Source organism: Myotis yumanensis, unplaced genomic scaffold (genome assembly GCF_028538775.1).
Source record: "Myotis yumanensis isolate MYYU_CA2020_CCGP unplaced genomic scaffold, mMyoYum1.0.hap1 SCAF_2, whole genome shotgun sequence".
In the NCBI taxonomy this organism is placed as follows: Eukaryota; Metazoa; Chordata; class Mammalia; order Chiroptera; family Vespertilionidae; genus Myotis; species Myotis yumanensis.
In genome coordinates, this window is record NW_027223753.1 from 69,400,869 (window position 1) to 69,423,343 (window position 22,475).

At 41.9% G+C, this 22,475-nt stretch overlaps 1 non-coding gene across 1 annotated transcript; it reads right to left on the minus strand.

Moving 5' to 3' along the window:
- Positions 1–14,079: 14,079 nt before the first annotated feature.
- LOC139004640 (small nucleolar RNA SNORA72) lies at positions 14,080–14,211 on the minus strand. Its single transcript, XR_011470494.1, has one exon. It is a non-coding gene; the product is annotated as a small nucleolar RNA SNORA72 (small nucleolar RNA).
- Positions 14,212–22,475: the final 8,264 nt, after the last annotated feature.

The window sequence follows — 22,475 nt, forward strand, 5'->3', positions numbered from 1 at the left end:
GATACATAAATCCTCCTCAAGCAGCCCCTTGGTTCTCCCACTGGAGCTGGCAATGAGAAGAGTTGAGGAGGAACGGGATGATGACACACGGTAAGAATGGGTTCAACATCTTGGCTGGAGAATTTGGCTCCTGAAAGCGGAGGGTGCCTGCCACTGCTACTTACACAGAAGATTGCTGCCAACAGGGGTCACCAAACAAGATAGCTCCACCCCCAAGCTCTACTTATGCAAAATTCACATTTGACTAGCATTCAATTTCTACCCCAGGTTTTCCAGGTGTTTGAGAGATGAGAGCTGGAAAATACAGGTATTTATTTATCTCCAGGATATGAGCATGCTTAAGAGTACACACACTCAGAGGAACAAAGGCAGGCACGGGTTCCCCTGCTCAGAGTCTCCAAACTCTAGAAGGAGAAGATTTCCAACTATAAGCTTCACATAAAGGACAGTTTTGCTCAAGGTGACAAAATATGGAAATCAAACCAGTAGACATTCAATTTGAATCATGTAAAGAAGAAATGCTGTCTTCCAGTTTGCGAGGATAAATGTTATTGAAGTATGATATACGTACAGGAACGTGTTCAAATGGCAAGTTTACAAGCTTGACAGAGTTTCACAGAGTGAACACACTGGCAGAACTAGCATCCAGATTAAAAAAAAAAAAAATAGAGGAATACCTCCAGCCCACACATCCTGTGGTGCTTGCTCGCAGCCACTATCCTCCCCAAAGTTAGCGACCACCCTGATTTCGGACAGTTTTAATTGGTTTGACTTGTTTTTGAGCTTTATATAAATGAAATCATATAATGTATGTACTCTTTCAGAACCATTTTTGGCTAGATTTTATAGCTATAGTTCATCTTTTCATGTCATGTGTAGACAGGTCCCAATATTGAAGAGCAGATATCCTCCAAAAATAAATGTTAAAGTACATATTTCGCATCCATCAGTGTCTATTTGTGCCATCAAAATTGGGTGGCTTTTTCTAAGTTGAGCCCATTGACTCCCTGGGGCCCTTGTGCCTGTCCATAGTAAGGAATAAGGACCCTAACAGGCTACTTCCAGCGTGCATTACGGACAACTTGAGAGGCGATATCATGCAGTGGGAAAAGGATTAGCTTTGCAACCACACAGAACTAAGTTCAAATAGAATCACCTCCACTTACCAGCCACACTCTGCATTATCTCTCTGGGGCTCAGTTACCCCTGCAGCTGTAAAACAGGGGTGATACCTCTTTGGGTAGTTGTGAAAATTAAGTAGGATTACCAATGTAAAGCACTTGGTATATAATAGGCGCTCAAAAAATGTCCATTCTTTTTTTCCCTTCAGAGACCAAACCTTGGTTACCTATCAGATTCAGCCTGTTGTATACACACAACCTAAATAAATGCATTTTCTTTTTCTTTCTCTGTTTGTAAATAGATATATTTTCAATGGCAGCTAATTGAACCACTAACTAGCAAGTATAAAATTAATTGGAAACCAGCTTTATGATCCAAGGGAATTTAAAATGGTTGATGTCGTCTTTTTCAGAACTGAGAAATGTCATTGCTCATTCTTTAGAAACCCGGGTGGCTTCATGTCCCTCACATTTCCCACCATGCTGGCTTAGCTGTTTATTTATTAATGATTTCTCTCATAAAACCATTGTTATCTCAGCTTCCTGTGATGGCCTAGGAGCACAGAAAATCATCATGTTCCAACAAGACTACGAAGCACTCAAATGCCTGTGCTTCCCGAGACATTATCATTTTATTAATGGCCATTGTGCCAATCCACTTGTAATGGCCTTTTCAGTCAGACACATGCACGATCATGTAACAATCAGGTAATTTCTGCATTCTCACCCGTATACACATGAAAATTTCTGACAGATTGCTAATGAACTGATGTTGGAATTACAGAGTAGTCTGTTATCATTTGTCCATTCACAGTTTCCTCACCAGCCCATCTGTGCTCGGAACGGAGCCACCGCAGAGCATGCAGGCTGGGACAGTTTCTCCATTTACACCTTTTGCCTTCAGAGGCTTCTGGAAAAGCCCGTCCCTAATTAAAGATTTTAGCAAACATATTGCCAGCTTTCTAACACTGTTATGAAACTGCTCTTGTTTGTTAGAAAAGGTGCTGTTTGTCAGCAGTTTGTAGATTTAGATATTTAATGTGTTTCCATAGCTCTGCATAATATTTGTGTTTTTAGAATAATTCAATTAGTATGTTATGCATGTATGTACCTACAAGCTCAATAAATACACAAGGCACATGCACTATCAAAACCTCGTATAATTATTCAAAGTCACAAGGACAAAGAAACATGGTGTATTTTTGTGGACACACAGACTTTTCTACAGAACAAGGTAGAATTGAATACTCTGAAAGGTGGGAACTGTTAAAAGAAAATAATCAGATTGAGATCCAGGCTCAGATAATTTGGGGCCAGGGCAAAGTACATTTTACCTGATATCTATATATATAAAAGGCTAATATGCAAAGTGTCCCCTTGGGAGTTCGACCAGGAGACTGGGAGTTCGATCACTTGCTATGACATGCGCTGACCACCAGGGCATGGCGTGGATGATGGCGGGCGACCAGCAGCGGTGGCGGGGCACTGAGGGAGTGATGGAAGGAGGAGACAGGGAGGTAGGGAATTGCGTGGTGGCAGCACGCTGGCAGTGAGGGAAGGAGGAGGCAAGGAGGCAGGGAGGCGGGGAACCTGATTGGCCCTAATCACCAGCCAAGCCTAGGGACTCTACCTGTGCACAAATTTCATGCACTGGGTCTCTAATATTTGTATAATTAAGGTACATTGGGAAAGAATCTGATTTCCCTGGTAGAATATGCCTAGTTGAGTGGACAGAAGTTCGCTCCCACTAACAGCTTAACTATTAGGGTGGAGGTTCTCAGTCACTGTGGGTGTGGTTGGGGCTGGACGGGGAAAGTGACAAATGGGGAGCTTTGCAATACTCTCTCCCGCCACCACCATCAAATTTAGACATTCTCCCATTACACCCAGTTGAGAATTGCTGCTTTAGAGCTCTGAGGGAACAAGAGAGATGTCAGAGCTAAGAGCTTTCAGCCCCAGAAAAAGACTCTCAGACCATTCATCTTGGAAATGGGTTCATTTTCACTCTCCCCAGGGGTTATCATGCAGAGGAGTGGCCCCTCTGGTAATAAGCTGTGTAAGGTTTCCCAGACCAAAGTCACCTCCTTAGAGAACACGGAAGAGCCTGGGGCCTTCACCACCAAGGCCAGAATAATACTTCCCAAGGGTCCAGCACCTTGGGGATCAGAAGGTAACTCTGCAGGCTGCTTTGGAGTCATTTCCACCGGGGCACTGTGACACTGAGGAACTGTGAGATGCAGCTCCCAGTGTGGAAGCTTTGTGGCCACTTATCACTCTGATGTTTTAATGTAGATTTTAATTTAATCTTTGAATTAAATACAAGACTGAGGGAGGTACCACAAATCATAAGGCAAGGTCTGTGTCCTGAAAGAATTTGCACATCAGAGAGCTGATATACATACATAAAAACAAAATGCCCTTCCTAATACCACAGGTTAGCCAATGATAAGAGCCAGAGGATTAGCATAGATGCAGGGGCATTCAGGGGCATTCAGGGGCAAGAAACAGAGTCTTTAGAAAGGATGACTTAGGGGAGGTGTAGGACTCAGTGCATAAGAGAAGGGGCAGTAGACTCTATGAGCTAGGAAGACAATGGGAAAGGACAGGAGTATTTGCGGGATCTTGAATTGGCCACTTTGGGTAGAGCAGAAGTTTGTAGCAGAATACTGGGAAAGCAAGGTTTTAAGGGTAAAGGGCTACTCTGTCACTTGTATTGTTGTTTTTTAAGATAGTTAATTAATTTACTATCCCCTTTTATTTATTTATTTTTAAATATATTTTTATTTATTTCAGAGAGCAAGGGAGAGGGAGAGAGAGAGATAGAAACATCAATGATGAGAGAGAACCCTTGATCTGTTGCCTCGTGCACACCCCACTTGGGGGATTGAGCCCGAAACCTGGGCATGTGCCCTGACCAGGAATCGAACCATGACCTCCTGGTTCATAGATCAACACTCAACCACTGTGTGTGATAATAGCCCCACTGGGCTATTATCCCCTTTTAAATATACTTTATTTTTAGAGTTGTTTTAAGTTCACAGCAAATTTTAGCAGAAAGTACAGAGGATTCCTATATACTTCCTCTACCCACAACTGCACAGCCTCCCCCACTATAAACATCTCTCACTAGAGTGGTACATTTATCACAATTGATAAACATACTACATTATAATTTCAACTAATGAACCTACATTGACACATTATTGTTAACCATTCCGTAGTTTACATTAGAGTTCAACCTCAGTGTTGTATATTACATGGGTTTTGACAAATGCATAATGATATATAACCATAATTATCTGTATATATAAAAGGCTAATATGCAAAGTGTCCCCTCAAGAGTTCAACTGGGAGACCAGGAAGTTCGATCACTCACTATGACATACGCTGACCACCAGGGGGCGGCACACAACGAAGGAAGGCCCTGGCTGGCAGCCAGAAGACCCTGATTGGCTGGCCAGGCCTAGGGACCCTACCTGTGCACGAATTTCGTGCACTGGGCCTCTAGTAGCAATATAAAAACCCTCTGCTTCACCTACTCACCCCTCCCTTCCCTCTAACCCTTGGCAACTACTGGTCTTTTTATTGACTTCAAAGTTTTGCCTTTTCCATGTAGTTGGAGTCATATAGCATAAACTCTTTCAAATTGGCTTCTTTCATTTAGTAATATCAGGTTACTATAATATTTCAGACTAAGATTATTCTGTCGTTTCATTGCTTGATTACTCATTTCTTTTTAATGCTGATGATAGTCCATTGTCTGGACATACCAATTTACTTATCCATTAGCCTACTGAAGGACATCTTGGTTGCTTTCAAGTTTGGGTAATTATAAATAAAACTGCTATAAACACAATGAGCAGGCTTTACATGAACATCGTTTTCAAAATACCAACAAGTGTGTTTGTTAGATTGTATGATAAGAGTAGGCTTAGTTTTATAAGAAACTGCTAAATTATTTTCCAAACTGGCTGTACTATTTTATATTCCCACCATCAATGAATGAGAGCTCCTAATGCTCCACATCCTTGCCAGTATTGAGTGTTATCAATGTTTGGCCATTCTAATAGGTGTGTAGTGGTATATTATTGTTGTTTTAACTTGCATTTCTCCATTGATAATGATATGAGCATCTTTTCATATACTTATCTGCCACCTGTATATCTTCTTTGGTGAGGTGTCTATTAAAGTCTTAGGTCTATTTTAAATTGGGTTGTCTTTTATTGTTGAGTTTTATTAGTTTTTTATATATTTTATATAACATTCCTCTATCAGATATGTCTATTGCAAATGTTTTCTCCCAGTATTAGGTTTTTTCTCTCATTCTCTTGACATTGACTTTCTTTTGTGTGTGTGTTTTTTAAGATGTATTTTTATTGATTTCAGAGAGGTAGGGAGAGGAAGAGAGAGATAGAAACATCAATAATGAGAGAGAATCATCGATTGGCTGCCTCCTGCACACCCCCCATTTGGGATCAAACCCGAAACCTGGGCATGTGCCCTGACCAGGAATCAAACCATGACCTCCTGGTTCATAGCCACACTGGCAGGGCTGATGTTGACTTTCTTAGAGCAAAAGTTTTTTGCTTATTTTTTATTTCAATGAAATCCAGCTTATCAATTATTTATTTTGTATATATGTCTAGGTGTTGTGTCTGAAAAGTTATCATCAAATCCAAGATCTACATTTTCTCCTATCATCTAGTCATTTTGTAGTTTTGAGTTTTACACTTAGGTCTATGATCAATTTTCAGTTAATTTTTATCACAGGGGTAAAAATTAGATTCTAGTATTTTTGTTTTGTTTTGTTGCTTTTTTTTGCATGTAAATGAATGTACAGTTGTTCTATCACCATTTGTTGGAAGGCTGTCTTTTCTGTATTGTTTTGCCTTTATTCCTTTGCCAAAGATTAATATGTTGTTTGGGTCTATTTCTGGGCTTTTTATTTTGTTCCACTGATTTATGTGTCTTCTTTTTCACCAGTACTATTCTGTCTTGTTTTCTATAAGACTTTTATCATAAGTCTTAAAGTTGGGTAGTATCAGTCCTCCAACTTCATTCTCCTCCTTTAATATTGTGATGGCTATTCTGGGTCTTTTGCCTCTCCACATAAACTTTAGAATCAGTTTACCAATATCCACAAAACTACTTGCTAGAATTTTTATTTGGATTGTGTTGAATCTATAGGTCAAGTTGTAAAAAACTGACATCTTAACAACACTGAATCTTCCTATCCATGAACATGGAATAGCTATACATTATTGAGTTGATATCTTTCTTCATAGTTTTTTAGTGTTTCTCATATAGATCTTGTGCATATTTTGTTAGATTTATACTAAGTATTTCATTTGGGGGGTTGTTAATGTAAATAATATTGTATTTTTAATTTCAAGTTTTATTTGTTCATTGCTGGTATAAAGGAAACTGATTAACCCTGCAATCCATGGTTGAGCTCAGCCTCAAGGGGTAGGGAAATGGATTCCACTTATATTTTTTAACATATTTTTATTGATTTCAGAGAGGAAGGGAGAGGGAGAGAGAGGTAGAAACATCAATGATGAGAGAGAATCATTGATCGACTGCTTCCTGCACGCCCCCAACTGGAGATAGAGCTAGCAACCAGGGCTTGTGCCCTTGACCAGAATCGAACCTGGGGCGCTTCAGTCCGCAGGCCAACGCTCTATCCACTGAGCAAAACTGGCTAGGGCTGGATTCCATTTCTTGATAAGAGAACTGCAAATTCACATGGAAAAGGACAAGGATACTGGAAGGGGTGAAGAATCTGGCCATAAATGCAATGTTTACAATACCTGGATTCAAATCCCAGCTCTTCTCACCATGTGACCATGAGTAAAGCACTTGAAAACTGGCTTAAAAAGAGGACTGACCTCTTAGCATGGTTTTTGGAATTAAATAAAGTGACCCATGTACAACACTTAGCATAGTGCCCAGTCTACATAAGTAAATAAATATGAAGGCACTATGCTGCCAGCATGATGGTGTCAGAAAGATGAGTTGGGATACATATGGTCTTTTGGGGTTGTGGGCCTGTTCTAGGTTGATGTTGATGAAAGTTGAAAGACTCTGCCATATTTGGGAACAATAAAGGATGAATCTTTAGGAATAGGTGTCCATAGAACTGAATAACTAGGACAATGGTGATGCCATTGACAGAAGCAGGAGAATCAGGAAGGTTGTTGGCTTGGGGATGGGTGACAAGATGTCCACTTCACTGGATCTCTAGCCTAGTTTCTGGGAGTTTTATGAAAGGGATGGGGAGACAGAGTTTTCAATGACTTTGCTTAGTATGGCACAAAACACAGTATTTAATGATCCACCAAACCAGAGTTTTCATTTGGAAAACCTGCTATTGCTTACCATTTCTCCTACATTAAGGATGGTCACTCTGAAGAAAATTTAGGAAGAAGCCTCCCCATTAGTCTGATTTCCCAGAGGGACATTCATTCAGGACTCTGTGCCACACTTGACCACAGTCCCAGCAGAGAGGTGATTGTCTTTACATTCACAATACAACCTGGGTTTCAAGGTACCAGAGATCAGGGTGATGGAAGCGTTTTTACTCAATCTCATGGCTCTAGTTTTTATAACAACTTTTAATCTAACCAGTGCTCACTTGCACTAGAATAATTCAAGTGCTAACTCCAAGGAAGACTCTCAGAGCCTATTAGCTTAACCAATTGCCAGCCAAACAAAATAACACATTTCCCATGTAGAATGATTTAGTGCAGCACAACTAGGATAAATAATGAAGGCATTTGTTTATGCCTACTTACAACATTCCTCGTAGGCAAAAAGGGGATGAAACATTATTCTAAGCCCGAGAAGGCAGCCGGTGCAGGCTCATCAAAAATATGCATTTTCTTTTGTAGTCAAAGAGTGTGAGTTTGCTCTGCTTCACCTCTGGCCTGAGCTCATCGGATATCCATGTAATTTAAATGAGAAAGTCATTCTAGGGAGCTGTCACATTTCAAAGAGGTGACCTGTTTTGGATGTTGAAAGGATCCCTAGTGTTTGGGCTCACTCCTGGGTGAGGTGGTGTCATAGGGTTCTTGCAATGTCATCCAGAGAAACAGACCTTGGAAAGTCTAAATAGAAGTTGTTTACCTTGTCCTTTTTGCTTGTTATGCAAATGGGCCTCAGTTTTGGAGAGGAAGCAAGCACATTTCGAGCTCAGTCTACGCCAGAATCCACCACTGCTGCCAGTCAAACCCTGACAAAAAAATTTAAAAATCGAGTTTTTATTCATTCCTGGAGTTGTCTAACTTCCACCGTGAACTTTGTGGCTAAGCCATCCATAGCATCCTCCAAACTGACCCCAAGCTAGTTGGGTTCCACTTCAAAGGACAATTTGGTTGAGATACTTGACTCCTTGTTCTTTCTCCCGAGAAACTGGTTCCTCTGAGTCCCCCTACTTACATCTGGCCCCAGAAAGGAACTCCTGGTCCTCCTGGGAACAGAATCTCTCAGGCAAGCATGCTGGTCAGAGTACCTTATTTCAAGCTGCAGCCAGATGTGGATTTCTAATCCGTCCTAAACTTTATACATCTGTACACTGTCCTAGAACCACTACTTTCCTAACATTCCCATTGGTCCATATGGGTGAGGTTTGTTGGGAAAAGTCCTTACTGAAGTCACTCTCCGGAAAACCCAGTTAAAGAAGACCCTTTCTCCATTTAGGGTTCATCCCGCAATAACTGGCTTCTGTCTTGGTGGCACAGAGCCTCCTGTTCTTTCTCAACTGCTCAACTGGAAATGCTCTTTCCCTTTTACCTGCCAAATTAGGTTTAAAGAGAGAGTGCCTGGTTCATGGATCCTAGGAAGGTGTTAAATATCCCTGCTTCTAGGAATCCAGCGAGAGACATTAACACCTACCTCCTGGCTCAAGAGTGGGTGTGAATGTTCTCGCTGCCAGGACATCTTTGATCCAGGGCCTTTCCTCAGCTAGTGCCAGGGCCAAGGAGAGCAACTCACACCAGACTGGCCTCCTGACGGTGAGGAGCTTCATTTGGTGAGCACTGAAACAACACTTCCATCTTTTTAATAATTTCTAAAGCACCTTGAAGAGGACGACAGTTCCAAAGACTGAGACTATAAAGGACATGGGAAACGTTACTTCTCATTATAAATTTGGGTAGTATTCTAATTTAGCAAAGCAAGTTCGCACAAAAACAATACAAACCTTTTACTGAAGGTTTACTTAACATACTTGGATTCTTAGCACAATCCTGAGAGGCAAGTATTATTATTATCATTTTACAGATGACTTCACATGGTTAAGGGAGAGTAAATGGTGGGGACCTTGCTCGCTGATCTCTGTTTGGCTGCCCAGTCCTTGCACTGAACCACAGCTCCCTGTTGGATTGCTGATCCTGACAATAGCCTTGTGAGTGCTGAGGCAGGTGCTGTGTTATAGAAACCGAGGGCATTTTGATGGAAACAAAAGTAGAAGACTTTCTATTTGACCTCAAGTCCCGCTGAGTCCAGACTAGTGTACTTTCTATGGGACCACACCATCAGTGATCACCCCAACTAACAACGCTTTCCCCGAGGCTTCATCATTCATTCATTCTTTCAGACAACATATATTCACTGCCATTAAAGACTTTAAAAAGATTTTAGATGCAACAATAGTATTGTGATTATGGTTTTTGTCCATGTGTTTTTATTTAAAGTATCCTGCCCAGCCAGTGTAGCTCAGTGGTTAAGCATCAACCCAGGAACCAAGAGGCCACCAGTTTGATTCCTGGTCTGGGCACATGCCCGGGGTTGTGGGCTCGGTCCTCTGTGGAGGGTGTGCAGGAGGCAGCCGATCAATGATGTTTCTCTCTCATCGACATGTATATCTCTCTATCCCTCTCCCTTCTTCTCTTTCTAAAAAAAATCAATAAAAACATATTTTTTAAAATTAAGTATCAAATAAATAAATGTCCTTATTTTTTTTCAAGATATGTATTGAACAAACTATAGATTGACTAGCCCAGGTATTTATGGGCTCTGAGCTCTTGGACATGATGCATAATAAACATCCTGCCAACTCTCGATTATTAAGAATTCTCTATTACATGGTCATTAAATATCTCAATAAACCAACCAACCAATCAAAACTTTAAATGTGCTTTTCTGTCATGTCTTAGATTAAAACATATGAGGTAGGGGGAGGGATTAGGGTGGGGTTTCATATTTCTGAGGATATTTTTTGATAGTTGTATACAATCTTTTACATTGTAATTGCACATGTGTAATTTCCAGTAGGCTAATAACAGTAATAGTCATTTCTACAAAAGCAAACAAAACAGAAACATTCAGAAAAAACTTGCTACTTTGGGGTAAGTCACTTCTAATTATTTTTATAGTGAAAAATCCCTTTATAAAGTAGACAGTTTGAGTTTGCCTATAGTTTCTAGTTTAGAATCTTGTGGATTGAATTTCCTTCAAGTGGGGCTCACTGGAGACTCCCCAGGGGCCTAGTGATATCAAAATTCGAGTTGAGTCCAGGTTTGTGGTCTTTCAAAATCGAAGAATGAGTTTCACGGACCAAGAGGTAAGCAGAGTTTTTATTACAGAAAAGCTCCCTGCAGCAGAGGGGGGACCCGAACGGGTTACCACAGAAGCTCACTGCTGTAGGGGTTTAAATTGTCCTGTTCTTGCCCTCTATTGGCTCTTTCAAAGAAACACCAGCCAATCTCCTTTTGCCCTCATCTCCCCACTTTTGGTTCCCACTTTTGGGTTCAGGGGGAAGGGAAGCTCAATGGTTGACTGGTACATTCCGCCTATCTTGCTCACATCTTGGCCATCTGGTTTATTTCCTCCTTATCTACCATCTTCTCTCCCCATGGTCCTTACCCTAAACTGCCTGATCCCGTCTAACTCCTCACCAGTCCATCCACCTTTCCCCCCTGCTATCCCACACTAGGAGACCAGAGATTTCTCCATAGCACTCTCAATTCTTGCAGATAGATCCCTGCAGTGTTTGAACTAAAAACCTCCCAGTCTGTTCCATTTGCCCAGTGGCTTTGATACAGGCCCTGCCAGGGCTGGGACTAGAGGCCCCTTAACTTGGAAGGAAACACCACAGCCAACGGCAAGTGTTCACAAGACAATAGAACTATAGCACTTCACTGCAATACACTTTGCATCCTTGAGCACTCAAGGGGGTAACCTTAATGAGCACAAAATATTCATCTCTAATAAGAACATGCTGTCATAATCACCCTACATGTGATAAATGTCCTAGAGGTTTTCTCTTTGTTAGGTTAATGCTTTTCCACAAGGTAATTTAACCAATTCTCTAACAAATAATCACGTTATCGGGCCCCAATATAGTAATATGGTGTCTGTGTGTGTGTGTGTTTAATGTTTTGAATCTTGCTTTAAACAAATTTCATCCAAATAAATGTTGGCTTTTTTAGCTGGCACCAAAGCTTGTGTTGTTCCTTGTAATCAAGCTCCCAGTTGGCTAACTCCTTATCTACCAGTATGTCTTCTGATTTCATTTGAGCAAAATTTATCATCCACACGCAAAGATAGGAAATGTGTGAATGTCTAGAGCTTATGAAAATTAAGAGGCCATGCACGCTGGTCCTAAAAATAGTAGATAATTATAGGCATTTCTTTCCCATACAATAATTACAGGCCTCCTGTCATCTTTTCTATTCTGTATAAGGTCAGAGTAGTATTATACAAAATTTACAGTATATTACAAGTTAAAAACACAATAATTAGCAACTGTGCATCTCCAGCACCAGTGATGAATGTTCACAGTAAAAGTTAGAAAAAAAGAGCATTATTTGTTTTATGTGGACAGTACACACTTAAATTTAATCATCAACTCCTGCTACCCAATAGGCAATATTCTCTCACTATTATAATGCTATTTGCCAAGTTCATAGTACACCCTTGGGCCAAATTCATCCTTAACGAAGAGACAGGAAGCCAAATCTCTCACCGTCATCTCAACCAGGTGCACCGTATTATTTTAAATTTAATAATTCTGCTGAACATATTGAATGATAATGAGCAAGCTTAGAGAAAGTGCCAAGGATTATTTTGACCATTATGATCAATGTCTGATTCAGGAAAAAAATCCTCTCACTAGATAATGTGGGTAGTTTAGAGGTTGGCTTATTTAATGCATGGCATAGGGTTGTTTTCAGCGCTTGTTTATATCATTCACAGAGGGGAGGAAAGAGCTATAGATATTCTGCTTTAGTGGAAAAAATAGCATTTTAACAAGAAAGAGGGTTTATCCTTAGCTCTTAATTATCTGTACTAATGGGGACAGAGACACAGATATAACAAAATGACTGAAAGGAACTATCATTTCTATTTTACTTAAGGAAAAAAATCAGATACCTTCACTTCAGCCTTTCTCAGCTCCATTTTGCTGTCAAAAGCAGCTTAGGAAGGATGAGGATTTAGCAAGAATGGCTCAAGAGAAGGTTCTAGAGGCCCAGAATTCTCCATTATAAAACTCACTCATGGTTGCCTGTGTCGTTTGCTTTGCTCAGCTGTTTCACGTCTCTGCCCATGACAGCTCCTTCCCCACCTGCCAGGCTGCTGTCCAAGATGACCACTGCAAACAGGACTTCTCACCTCCAGGGCTGCGCTGCCTCAAAAGCAGTTCAGTCCCAAAGACCAGCATCCCAGGGAGAACTGAGAATCAGAGCAACCATTCTGCTTTATGTAAGAAACTGATCTACCTGTGGCCATCTTTGCCACTCCCCTCCTGTTTCTGTAGCTGAGAGAAAAATAGTATGCTCAGACATTATGAATAAGGACTCTAGGTCAGACTTTCTTCATTCAAATCCCAGTGCTACTCTTCATTAGCTCTGTGAGCTCAGTTGTAACCCTTCTATGTCTCAGATTTAACATCTCTAAAATGGGAAAGCAATAGCGGTGAGCATTAAAAGAATATATATTACAAGTGAGCTATAAATATAACTGTTATGTGATTAAATGTTCCCTGGCCACAGAGAGTTGCTATGGCAATTGAACAGACTTTAAAACTAATGTAAAATTTGCCTTCTGATTAAAAGTACAAGTTTTGGGATCAGGTAAGTCAACAACACGCAAATCTCTGTCGTTAGCCAGGACCTCTGCTCTGAGCTGCAGGCTGGCCCATCCAACTGTCTAGTTGGCATCTCCTCTTGGATATCCTGAGCGTGGCTAGCACAGCTGAACTCATCATCTTCTTCCATAAACCTGCTTCTCTTGCTCCCCACCTCAATGAACGATACCACCCGAAGAGTTTATTCTGATCGTGATCTCTCTAAACCCTGACTTCCCATCCATTAACAGAGAAGACCTTTCCTGGGTCCTGGCACACACTCCTCCCTTCTCCTTTCTCCACAGTCTCCCTCTCCATTCGGTGAGCCACGTGGTTCAGGAAAGCTTGACCTCAGAGTTCCACTCCATCTTCCAGCTCAATAACTGGTTCAGGGATGGGCATGAGACTTAAGTTGGTCCAATGCGAGTGAGACTTGAGGCATTTGCTGGGAATGCTGAAACAAAGACATACTACTCTCTTTTTCAAACAAGATATAAAGGAAGAAGCATGTAGCCATTGAAGCCGCTGGCCGCCACCTTGGGGGAATGAGGGTGGTACCCTTATGATACAGCACATATGGCAGAAGGTAAACAGTCAAACAGGAACCAGTTCCCTAGAGATTTCATTGAGTTTTGCCTGAACCAAGCACTCCTTCCACATATTGCAATTATATAAACCAATAACTTCCCTCTGCTTTTAAAGTCAGGTTTTTTTCTAGAAAATAAAACAGTAATAAGCTTACAATTCAATTAATGGCAACTGATAATTATGAAATTAGCAGTGGTTATCTTCAAGTTATTGTACTAGCTGTGCTGTCATTTCTTGGGGTTGATCAAAGTCACCTAGAGTTGGACATTTCCCACTTAAGATGCATCATATAAATCAGACTTGGTTTATCACCAGCATTTATAAAACCAGACCTAGGGAAAGAACTAGGTCTAAGGACACATGCATGGTCTTAATAAAGCAAATGTATAGCCTACTCTGATAATTACAAAGTCAGAACAGTGAGAATATTCGCAGTAAGTCGGGTTTTATTACTTGCAATTGAAAGCATTCCAAGTGATTCAGTCAAAAAGCTTACCTCTTAAATATTTCTGGAATCCATTCACTTCTCTCTATCCCTCCACCCCCACCCTGGTTCAAACTATCATTATTTCCTATCTGGACTATGGCAGTAGCTTTCCAATAGTCTTCCTGCTCCATTCTCACTCCATTCTCCACAAGTAGTCAGCAGGATCTTAAAAAAAATAAAATTCAAATGTGATTAAATCATTTCCCAGTTTCAAGTCCTTTAATGACTTCTTATAGAAATGGGAATAAAGTCCATATCCCTCATAACGCCAACTAGGTCCCATGTGATTTGGTTCCTCACCTTCTTTAACATGTTTATCTTATGTCAGTCCTGCTTGGTCTTTAAACATCCTGGCATTATTATCTTTTTGCAGTTCTTTAAAGACACACCATTCTCTTTTCTGCCTCAGATCTTTTGTACATACTGCCCAGGACAGCCTCTTCCCCAGTCAATGATCACTCACCCCCGAGTACTCTTTTGCTTACCTCACCCTTTGGATCTCAATGCTATTCCACACAGAAGCCTCTAGTTTGTAGGCCCTCTTGTCACATGTTCCCACTGTCCTCTGGTATCTGTCCACAACATCTATTATCTCTGATTACTTATTTAACTGTTTGCTTCCCCCACATCGGTCTCCTTTAATGATATATCATCACCATCTACCCCTGTAAGATAGCAGCTATTCAATAAATGGATTAATAGAATAATTGAGATAAGTACAAATTTGGTCAATGTCACTCTTTAGCTTTATAACTCTGGGTAAACTACTTAACGTCCTTGAGCTTCTATTTCTCCATCTTCAAAAACTAGAAATGATAATACCCATGTCACTCACAAGGCTGTTTAAGGATTAAATTAAATTTGGGCACATAGCCCTGGCTGTGTTGCTCAGTGGGTTGGAGCATCACCAAAAGTTGCAGTTTGATTCCTGGTCAGGGCACATACCTAGGTGGTGGGTTCTGTCCCCTGTCAGAGCGCATATGGGAGGCAACCGATCGCAATTTCTCTCTCACTTTGATGTTTCTCTCTCTCCTCTTCCTTCCTCTCTCTAAAATCAATAAGAAACATATCCTCAGGTGAGGATTTTTTTAAAATTGAGGGCACATAGCAGGTGGTTAATAAATCCCTGGTAAGTAGGATATTCCAAGTCAAGGATCTCTCTAGCTCTCAGGAGGTGAAAAAGAACCCTAGAATCGGGTGCTTTATAAAAGAATCTAAACTTCCAATAAAACTAGAGTGACTTGATGAGTATCCACTGTGAGAGGTTCTTTGAAAAGGTCTCAAAGACAACTATGCCATTCAAAGGAGCTAGAAAAATTTGTAAGCAAAACACCAGATGACTAGGAAAAACTAAATAAATGACAAGAATAACTAGTACCTGCTCTCTGAGACATCAAAATATGACTTCAAAATATTAAGGCTGAATTTCAGCCCCAGGGACCCTTACAATTTTTAAGTCACCAAAAAATACACTATTGATCCTCCCCATGTATTCAATTGTACAGTGACCTCTTACCTCTCACTGAGATCACTGTTTTAGAAACCTACCTACATTGTCTTGTTTCGTTGAATCCTCAAACTCTATAAAGGTCTCATTATTTACGTTTTATACATGAGAAAACTAAGGCCTCAGTACTCTCTGACTGCAACACTAAATCTCTTAAGAGAATTTCTCATTCGTAATTAGATTTTCTACTTCCTTGTTCATTTATCATCCTCACCAGAATGTAAATTCCTTGAGGGCAGGCACCTTTTTTGTTTTGTACCCTTTTTTAAGAGTCCAGATTAGTGCCTGCTGTATATTCAGTTTGTTGCTCAACATTTATTTGTTGGATAAGTGAGTGAATGGACTCTTCGAGTTAATAGAGCAAAGAGATAAGAATTTGGTATCCTATATAATAAAGAGGTAATATGCAAATTAACCCTCATGCCCTCACAAGATGGCTGCCTACTACCAAGCCCGCAAGGGGGTTAGTGAGGGATGATCAAACAACTGAACAGCAGGCTGTGTAGGGTGACCAGGCCAGCAGGGGGGTTAGTGAGGAATGACCAAATGACTGAACAAGCAGGCTGCGTGGGGCAACCAGCCAGTGGGGGGGCCATGAGGGGTGACTAGGCTGGCGGGGGGGGGGGGCGGCAATTGAGGTGACCAGGCCAGCAGGGGGGGCAGTTGGGGACAACCAGGCCAGCAGGGGGCAGCACAGTTAGGGGTGACCAGGCCGGCAGAGGAGGGCAGTTGGGAGTGACCAGGACAGCAGAGGGGGCAGTAAGAGGTGACCAGGCCAGTGGAGGGCAGTTAGGAGCAACCAGGCTGGTTGGGGGGGGGGCAGTTGGGGGTGACCAGGCTGGCAGGGGGGGCAGTGAGGGGCGACCAGGCAGGCAGGCAGGTGAGTGATTAGGAGCCAGCAGTCCAGGATTGTGAGAGGGATGTCTGACTGCCGGTTTAGGCCTGATCCCCATCAGACATTCCCTGAGGGGTCCCAGATTGGAGAGGGTGCAGGCTGGGCTGAGGGCCCCCCCACCCCATGCACAAATTTTGTGCACTGGGCTTCTAATATATATATATGTGTGTGTGTATATATATATATATATATATATATATATATATGGCTGATATGTAAAGTATCCCCTCAGAAGATTGAACAAGAGACCAGGAGTTCAATTGCTCACTATGATGTGTGCTGACCACCAGGGAGCAGCGTGAAACATGGCGGGCAACCAGCGGCGGGGGGTGGGGGGCACTGAGGGAGAGAGAGAAGGAGGAGGTGGGGAGGTGGGGGCTAACTGGCCCTAAACGCCAGCCAGCCTAGGGACCCTACCCATGCATGCGCCGGGCCTCTAGTTTGAAATAAAACAGTATCCAAGTTAAACTAAATATTCAGAAATACTTAGCTTTCTCTATAGCCCACTTGGTATTTCAACATCTGGGACCTGGTAGGGAATATGCTGACAACCCATTGAAGAGTCGGTGTTCAATGTGTAAAGACCTGCTTTCCCACAAGTCCCAAATGGCTGTTTTGTTTCTGAAGAGCATGCTCTGTGGAGCTGCAGGGCCCTCATTTGTATTAGAAGTGAGAACTAGTTCTTAACTCAACTTGGAAGGGACAAATATATTCTTTTGACTTAATGATATAACATTTTATCAGCTACATAAAAAATGAAATATATGTGTTCATTTGCTATTTGAGGCGCTTTTCCGACATGTATGCAGGAGCTGTGTCAGCTGCTAACTGGTGATCCTTTTTTGACACCTGTTCCCAAGAGCATTGCATAGATAAACATACTCTATTTGAACAAGACCAATGACAGCAAAATTGCTTGCTTGTCTCTAAAAAGACTCTACTAATGTGCACCAAGGGAGAGGCCCATGGTCTGACAGAATTTTCCCCCCAGTGTAAACCATAAAATCCATTTCAATAGCCAGAATAAAGCAGTTGAAAGTGCATCCCTAGTTAATTATATCCAAAGAGAAATAATAAAATCAACTATTAAATTTTAGAACTTCCTCTTTAAAGTATTAAATATTTGGCAACTGCAACGCAGTTAAATTTCTCTCACAACAATGCTCTCCCTTGCTTAGCTAGCCTGTAAGAACACTTATGCAAAGTCTCAGTGTGCTAGAAAGAGAATGCATTTTTCCTGTGAAGAAATATTTCAAATAAACCCTTTATTTCTGCCGGATGTCTATGATTCCTTAATTAACCAAGAGCTCAGTAGAATCAGTCACTTAATAAGAGGATATAACTGAGTCACAAATCCTCTATAATAATTGACAGAACATGGCCAAAAAAATTGTAAAACCAAAACCAAAATGTTGTTTGAGTCCTAATCCAGTGTTTGGAGCCTAGACTGAGTTGCCTCAGCAGCTTTCGAGATTCAGGTTTTTGTTTTTTGTTTTTTGTTGTTTTGGTCTTTGATGATGTCAGTCCACACCAATGGGAAAGGGGCATGCTGTTCACTGAAGCGTATGTCTATACTAGACCAGGATGAAAGACCTGGGTTCTGTAGAATCACCCAGGGAAGCAGTGACTTTGGTTCCTGGCACACATTTGGTTAGTAGCTAGGAATCTGCTCCCTTCCATAACCTCGCTCTCAGATGTGGGGAGAATTAAGCTGCCCGGCGGAAGAGAATTGAGAACATGATCATCTGAGGCTGAGGGCAATGGTTGCCAACATTCTTCTACCCCCATGTTATTTGCTCTGCTTCAAATTCCCATTTGAAAAGCTGACTCTGTCTCTATGAATAATGTGGAGAGAGACAGCACTCTTTCCTAAAGAGGCAGGAGAATATGTGGGTCACATCAAAGCCATCCTACTGGCTCCTCAGGAAACCTAGAGGAGAATGGAAAGCTTACTATTGTTTTTAAGGATAGAGGTTCTATTTTGGGGACACCTTGCTGGGCATCTTTAGAAAATAGTTGTGTCTGTGAACTCACTGGATTGTGGACCAGGTAACAGACTGAACTTACATCAGAAGTAAGCCCACCTGGAAATGTCTCAGGCAAACAGCAAACAGAAGCCTCCAAGACAAGAGGAAGTAGAAATGGTATTGTGTGTAGGATCCTCACAGCTACTGTGCATCTTTCCAGTGGGCCTCATTGCCTGCCAAAGGCTGCTTCCTGCCCAGCAGCCCATGCAGGGGGAAAGGTGCAGGTGCCTGCTGCGCCCTCCCAGGCACTAGACATGGGGTTTAAGGGTATTTCCAGAGGCAGAGAGTGGAAGTGGATGGCCCCTTGTAAGGTTTCATTCTGGGACCAGATATGTAGCTAGCCAATCCAAAAAAGACTCATAGATATAATGATGCTCTTATTTTACAAAGAAAGTAACTGAGTTAATGCTGTACCAGGACAATTCTTGGGGAAAGGGAGAAGGAAGTGAATTTGTCCTTAAGCAGTCTCAGCCTAAACTCTCAATTAAACATTTATTAAGAGCATAATAGATGCCTAGTGTGAAGATATAATAACAAATAAGACATAAGCGGTCCTGCCTTCCAGGGACATGATCATCTGGTGGAGAACTACTCATGTGCAAAAATAAATGCCCTTCAGTTGTGAAAGATGCTATCACAGGGAAGGGCAATTAGAAGAGACTGTACCTCAGTTTAGGAGCTCATGAAGGCTTCATTGAGGGGGGTCGCTTAAACTGACCTTGAAAGGACATGTATAAGTTTCCTAGGTGGACACAGGATGCAGTAGAGAGTATTCCAGGAAGAAACAGGCAAGGTATGTTGTAAAACATCTCAGGTGATCATGCACCTAGAAGTTCAATATGGTTGGATTGATCAGGGTACGTCATCATGTACCTACATACATGTGGGGTTTTCTGTGAGATGCCAGATTGGAAAGGGGACAGGCTGCAGGAGTTGGATCATGAAGCACCTTGCATTCTAAGCTACGTGGTTTGAATTGGATCCTGTGAGTAACAAGGTGCCACGAAGGACTTTAAATAGGTCAAAATGGACTTAGAAGGGTCTTTAGGGAGGCAACATGCTGACAAATGGGGGCAAGGGGCCAAACCTGGAGGCAGAGACCTGTGGGAAGCTATTTATTCATACACCCGTATATTTATGGAGCACCAATGATGTACCAGGCACCTTGAGAGAGTAGTTGAGTGATTTTGCTGGTGGTGGGGTTAAGGTGAGAGAGATTTAAGAGCCTGCACAGAACTGCCTTCAGGAGCAGTAGGGTGTGAGGAGAGTGGTAAGCCTGGTGCTTTCTGTTCTCTTTCTATGCTCTGTTGGTATCCAGAGGCACGCTCTTCCCCCTCTGTCATCCTCATCCTCGCCATGTAACAAAACTCGCTCTCAGGGAAAGTCTAGTAAACCTTAAGATTTAGTGGGTTACTCCTCCCAGAAGCATCTTTCTTGAAGAAGTAACCAGAAGCCTGGAGTCACAGGAAGGGAGTCCAGATGGCAAATTTCTAGGAACTGGGTGAGGAGGTCCTTCTTAATCAGTATCTCCTCCATGTGAGAGGGCATCTGCTCCACCTCTCAGAACAACCCTGGATTCCAGGCAAAGCAGTGAATACCTGCTTTGATTTGGTACCCCTCGCTCCCTTGGCCCAATCTCCCAGGTCTAGGCTTCCTCTTTCTTGCCCAGAGTACCTCTTCTTGCCTGTATACACACGCAGGCACACACAGGCACAGGCACAGGCACATACATGATCCTTATCCTAAGAAAAAACTTTTTCCATCGCAAAATGAAATGTCTCTGCCCACGAAGGACAATGCTTTATGAAGACCGTCCAGCAATTTTTCACTTGTTTCACGGAAGTAGAGGCTGCTAGGTGTTTCCTGAGATGGCAGACTGCTCTCCTTGAAGTGAAAATGATCTCAGGATTTGAAGACCAGCAGGCACTGATTATTTACTTTCTGTCCTCTCTGCCTCAAAACCACTTGCTATCATTTCCCTCCTTACCCCTCCATCCACCTCTCAGACCACCCTCGTCTAAGCCCTTTCTTCACCTGTGCCGTAGATGCTGCCAACTACCCCTTCAGTAATTGTTTTAATTTTTTTCTGTTATTTTCTCTTTATTTTTGTTCTTTTTATTTTCCCTTTTGTTTATTTTCTCTCTCACTTCCTCTCCACTAATCCTTCCCTTCTATCTACAAACCTGCTTTGGTCAACTTCACCCTCCTTTCAAACCTAGTGTCCCCTCAGATTCCTATCAAGTCATTCTCCTTCCATTCAACAGGGTTCTGCTCCTTATCTCCCATATCCTTTGTATTCCATGCAATCTTTTTCCTACCCAACCTACCTCACCCCACCCCACCCCAACCCTCCTGAAACTGCTGCTTTAAAGGCTGCTGCTGACTTCCCTTTTGCCAGATTCAACTAGAGTTCTAGTGGTCTCTTACAGGTGAAAATAGAATGCATTTTAAGACATTTGAAATTGGCCATCTTACCAGATGAGTAAATATTTGTAAAGCCTGTTTTGTTATCTACAATATGGGCATAATAATGATCCTGACTCTATGCCACTAGATTGAAATAAGATGTATGTAAATTGACCTTATAAATTATAAATTGCACTTCAACTATTAGTCATTATTATTGTCATGCTTGCCCTTTCTGGCAATCGGCTCTGCTGACCATTCACCTGCAATCTCACCAGCCCGAACTTCCATGACAGGATCCTGTGCCCTCTACCCCTCATCCCTCCTTCTCTGTCTCCTTTGCCTCTTTTCTAACAGGCCACTAAAACCAGGACTCCCACCGAGTTTTGTCCCCCATCTTTTTCTGCATTCTCATCCTATCCTATAACTTCCTCTATCCCTTACATACATACTCTCAACTCCAGCCCAACACCTCTCTGGAAGTGCTGACTCAAACTTTGATCTGGACCAACCCAAATGATAAAAATTGAATCCATTCTCTCATTTCTGAAGACTGAGAAGGTTTCTTTGCTTCCCTATGTCTCTTGAAGATGCCATCACTTCCCCTGCTTCTGTATCTTCCAAGATTAGGCACCAAACATATGTCCTCTGGATTTCTTCTAGATTTAAGCAGTGAAATAGATAGCCTACACTAGTGTATCAGTTATCTCTTGTTGTATATTGAATGACCCCAAAACTTGAAGTTTAATTCAATAACTATTTAGTTCAATTCTGTGTATCATTCTGCTGGTCTTGCCTGGACTCACACGTGCTTCTATGACCAACTGTTGGTCAGCGAGGCCACCTGACTTCTAGGTTAGTTGACTGTTGGCTGGGGGAAGGAGAGTACTGGACCATGTCTGTCACAATCTAGTAGGCTAGTGTGGGCTCATTCACAGAGCTGCCCAGCATTCCAAGAGCAGCCTGAGAGAAAGCTCTGACATACAAGCATGTTTTACGTCTCTGTCTCTCACATGTCTCACTGGCCAAGGCAAATCACACAGCCAAGCTCAGAGTCCGTGTTGGGAGGTTGCTACCAAAGGGTGTAGATATAAGGAAAGAAATTGTGGACATTTTGCATCAACCATAACCAGTCAACCTGGACATCTAATTTGTACAAGTTTTAATTTTCCCGGCATGGACTCTCCATGAAAACCTCCTACACAGAACATTCACCAAGAAGTTCCATTAAAGGTCTCTGATTAATGCTAATTCAGTCCATGTTTGCTCAGTCCTTTCTGAAATGTTTGCTGGGAAGTAGCATTGCTTGCTAGACTTTCTAATTGTCAAGAAATACTAATGGTCACTTCCGGGTATGCTCTCATTGCATGTTATAAA